The following is a 5226-nucleotide window of genomic DNA, read 5'->3' on the forward strand; positions in this document are numbered from 1 at the left end:
AAAGCTACTTACACACACACGTTTATAACAGCACAATTTGCAATTGCAAAAATGTAGAACAAGCCCAAGTGCCCAATTATCAACAAATGGATAAAGAAAATGTATTATGCATATACCATGACATACTAGTCAACCATAAGAAGGAGTAAATGATTGGCATTTGCAGCAACCTGGATGGAATTAGAGACTATTATTCTAAATGAAGTAACCCAGGAATGGAAAACCAAATACCGTATGTTCTCACTCCTACGTGGGAGCTAAGCTATGAGAACACAAAGGCACAAGAATGATACATTGGACTTGGGACTTGAGAAAGAAGTTGGGAGTGAGCGAGGAATAAAAGACTACATACATTGGGTACAGTCTAGACTGCTTGGGTGATGAGTGCACCAAAATCTCAGAAATCACCACTAAAGAGCATATTCATGTAATCAAACACCACTTGCTCCCTAGAAACCTATTGAAATAAAAAAATTTTTTTAAGGATGGCAAGGCATCTGCACTGTCCTCATCTGCCTCCTGATTAACAGCCTACAACAACCTTAAACACAAAAAGTGTTGGCCATGCCCTGGCCTGGTCATAAGAAAAAAAATTAGAAGAAACAGACTCCAATTATTTTAAGTGCCCTGTACCTTATTCACTGGTTTTCTTTGCTGAGACCTCCAGAAACTGTCTCTGGGGCATAAGCATCAAAAATAATACAATAGACTCCACACATGGGGCTTTGCAGTTAAATGCACAACTCTGTGAGGACATCAATGAGGTGGCCTGAACCATTTGTTTCATCCCAGGAAGGCAAATCTTATATTCATTAGTATTGATTTATCTGTCTGGAAATGGCAGCCACTAATTTTAATCATTTCATGACATCTAGCTTTTTGCGATTCAGTGGTGCCTTTTTCTGGGTCACTGCTCTGAGAATTTCATCACCATCATACATCACTACATCCTGACATAAATTACTTTACCTTATGTAGTAAAAAGTGCTCCTTAATTTGACTTTAACATTGGTTTACTTGCCTGAATTGCTGTTCAAGATGGGTTTAGCTTGAGTAATTCTCCAGGTTTAAAACATTTTGTTTCATCCATGGGACTAAAGAAAAACACTGGAAAGAATTAGGTTTGCTTTAGAAAAGAGCAGCTCTGGCATGGAGATACCTGAGGCATCTTAGTTTCGAGGGATGCAGGGAAGATGAAGGCAGGTCTGTGTACATACCTTTTTGTAGAAAGACATGAGAAGAAAATTCTAAAGCCCAAAGTGGAAGCAGAGTCATACATTATTTCCGGATTGAAGTCTGGAGTCATTCTAGTGCTGGATGAGATAACGGGGGCAAGGCCAGCCTCACCCTAGTGGGGGGCAAAAGCTGTGGGGTTAACTTGGAGGTTTTGTGGAGACCTTTACAAGAGAGCTATAGTTATCTATTCCAGTATCCTTTGCTCACCCATCCTTGTTAATGAGACTTCAAATTTGTTTAGGGCAGCAGTGTGCCCAGCTAAAGGATAGCAAGGTGCACAGCAACCCTTGAGACTAAATTCTAGCTATGAATTACTAGCAGGAATTTTGGCTGAAACATGCAACCATTCCTCAAGAAGGATTAAAAGCAAGGCCTTTCCTCCCTTTCTCCTGTCTCCTGTCTGGAACACAGATAACTAAAAATTAGTAGACATTTTGGGTTAAGAAAATGCTGCCTTTGCAATTAAGGTATACAAGTGAAATAATAGAAGTAGTTTGGATCTCCAGTGGTCCCGGAGATGCAAAACCAGCCCTGGATCATCTCCTTCAAGGATTATTTTTCACAAGAGGACATTAACCTTTTTTAAATTCTTTTCCCTGTAACTAGCAGGGAGACAGATTTTCTAAATGAACTAGACTCCCACACATGCCACCCACTCAAAATACACATAGGAACACACACAGCTGAGATGCCACTCATGCTTACCCACTGACTTATATTCATCTTTTAAAATTTGAATATTCCTGAAGGAAGTAACTTCTGTTTTCTCAGAGTCTTCTATTATTTCTTTTCTTTTTGAGAGAGAAGGGTACAGATTTTAATTCATTCATATAATTTGCAAATATCAATTCACTGTAATTGAGCTATCTATAACCTTAGTTATTTATCCTTTATTTATGCTAGAAATACTCAGTTATTCTTTTCTAACTATTTTGAAATATAAAGAAAATTATTGTAGTTGCCCTACTGATCTACAAAACACTGGGTCTTATTTTTTATATCAGATAAAATACATCTCTGTCTGGTTGTAACAGATGCCTGAGAGAGACAAATGAGGTAGTAAATATGAGAAAGAAGAGCTGCTGGCAAAGGAAGCACAGCGGAGAATTTTCTTTTAAAATTTCATATTGTGATTTAACAACATGGAAAGCATGCATATTTCAATTTGCAAAAATTGAAAGAAAGTCAAAACAATTGAAACAATTGCTTGGATAGAATGTGATGATGGCTTGAATGCCTTTTTTTTTTTTTTGAGATAGAATTTCTCAATTCTTTTGAGATGGATCACACCACTGCACTCCAGCTCTGTCATCCAGGCTGGAGTGTGGTGATGCGATCTCCACTAGTGGCAATCTCTGCCTCCCAGTTTCAAGCAATAATCATGCCTCAGCCTCTTGAGCAGCTGGGATTACAGGTGCTCACCACCACATCTGGCTAATTTTTGTGTTTTTAGTAGAGACAGAGTTTCATCATGTAGGCCAAGCTACTCTCAATCTCTTGACTTCTTGAGTGATCCAGTTGAATAGTTTTAATTTATAATATTCAAAAATAATATAAATAAATTATATTTTCAAATAGAGAAAACAGTCTCAATATTTTTATTGTAATTAACTTTAAAATACATTAGAATAGAGTTCTCTTTCCAGGTAAGATATAGAAATATGACCTGGATGTAATTATTCACCTTAAACAACTAAAACACTGGACAAAATATGCAAGTAGTGGTTTTTAAAACACTGGACACCAGGTAAAATAACAAGAACAGCAATGATTTCTAATAAATGGAAAACCAGAAAGACAATCCATAGGATTATCCCAGTTTTTGGCCTAGGAGAATCTACAGGCCATGGCATAATGGCATGAGTGAGGGTGGAGTCAAGTGGCTTCCTGAGTTTTAGGGATGGAGCCAAGAGTCTGCAAAAAATAAGGCGCTTATAATTCACAGGACAGAATAATGTGAAAGACAGAGGTACACAGAGGCCCAGAAGAATGTAGAAGATCCCCATCAGGTCTTTAGTTAGATATAAATTAATGCATGCATGTAAAGAATCTGAGGTTGGGGAGAAACACAACAGAGTTATAACTACCAAGCCAAAATATAAAGGACAATTTAAAATTATAAAAATGCTAGTTCTGACATGTAAAGACCTAGGAAGTCATCACTCTTATCTCAGCAACAAGCAAAAGCCAAACAGACGGAATAAATGACTTTTCTAGGGCCTGTTACAAAAGTGAGGTTCCACAGCAAACTTCCGTTTTGAAATGTGGATAGACAGCTGAATTTAAAGAGTCAGAGCTGAGATCTGCCTACATGAAGATGTAGACACTAGAGCCATGAGTTGGCTTACCCTGTCAGAAATGTTAAAATAAGTTCTTCAGGAGAAATAAAATGATACATGGGACATATGCATATAGAAAAAAAAGAAAAAGCATCAGAGATGGAACAGGTGAAAGTGAAATAAAACTTTAATCTTCCTTACCCTTAATCTAAAAGATAGCTATTTGTTTAAAGTAGGAATACTAACAATATATTGAGTTACAAACCTGTATAGTAAAATTATAGCAATATTTGGCCCATGGTAAAGCACAACCCTACAGAAGGGTCAGCCAGCTACTCAATGGCAGGTTGATTACATCAGACTTTCTTTCCATTATGGAGGACAGAGTTTCTTGTTTGTAGTAGAATATACAGTAGGTATGTTTGCCTTCCATTCTTGTGATGCATCTGCTAAGACTACCATTCACACACTAATAGAATGCCTTCTCTATCATCATGGTATTCCACAAATTATCACTTTTGACCACAGAACATATTCCCCAGTAGATGGTATATGCCATTGGTTTCATGTTCATGGTATTTAATGGTATCACCATGTTTCCCAACATCCTGAAGTAGCTGCCTTGGCAAGATGGTAGAATGGCCTTTTCAAAACTCAGGTAGGTGTCAGCTGTGTGTCAACACCTTGTGGAGTGGAAGCAAAGACCTCCAGGGTGTAACATATGCTCAAAATCAGTATTCAATGTATGATGTTGTTTCTCCTTGTATTAGTCCATTTTGTGCTGCTGATAAAGACACACCCAAGACTCGGCAATTCACAAAAGAAAGAGGTTTAATTGATTTAGAGTTCCATGTGGCTGGAGAAGCCTCACAATCACAATGGAAAGCAAGGAGGAGCAAGTTACATCTTACATGGATGGCGGCAGTCAGAAAGAGAGAGGTTGTGCAAGATAACTCCCATTTTTAAAAACCATCAGATCTCATGAGACTTAGTTACTACAATGAGAACATGACAGGAAAGACCCATCCCCATGATTCAATCATCACCCACCAGGTCCTTCTCACAACATGTGGCAATCATGGGAGCTACAAGATGAGATTTGGGTGACAACACAAATTTAAACCATATCGCTTCTATAGCCAAGAATAATTGTTCCAGGAATCAAGGAATGGAATGATAGAGACTCCTTTCTCTATTACCCTTGCTAATCCACTGGAAAAACTTTTGCTTCCTGTTTCTTGGACATTAAATTCTGCTTTGGTCTGGCAGTCTTAAGGCCAAAGGAAAGAATGATCTCACCTGGGGATAAAAAAAAATAAATTATTCTACTGAACTGGAAGTTTAGACAGCTACCTGGGGACGTTGAGCTCCTCATGCTTCTGATTCAACAAGCAAAAATATGGGTTTTGATACACTGGCTGGGTTAGTTGAACCTGGGTCCAAAGGGAAAAGTGTGTTGTTACTACGTAATGCAGGTAAGAAGTATGTCTGAAATGAGGATCATCCAGGGTGTCTTTTAATATTCTCATGTGCTGTGATTACAAAGTTGGTCAGGTGAGGGTGGCTCATGCCTGTAATTCCAGCACTTTGGGAGGTGAGGAGGGTGGATTACCTGAGGTCAGAAGTTTGAGACCGGCCTGACCAAAATGGCAAAACCTAGTCTCAACTAAAAATACAAAAAGTTAACTGGGTGTGGTGGTGGGCACCTGTA

Source organism: Callithrix jacchus, chromosome 2 (assembly GCF_049354715.1).
Source record: "Callithrix jacchus isolate 240 chromosome 2, calJac240_pri, whole genome shotgun sequence".
Taxonomy (NCBI): Eukaryota; Metazoa; Chordata; class Mammalia; order Primates; family Cebidae; genus Callithrix; species Callithrix jacchus.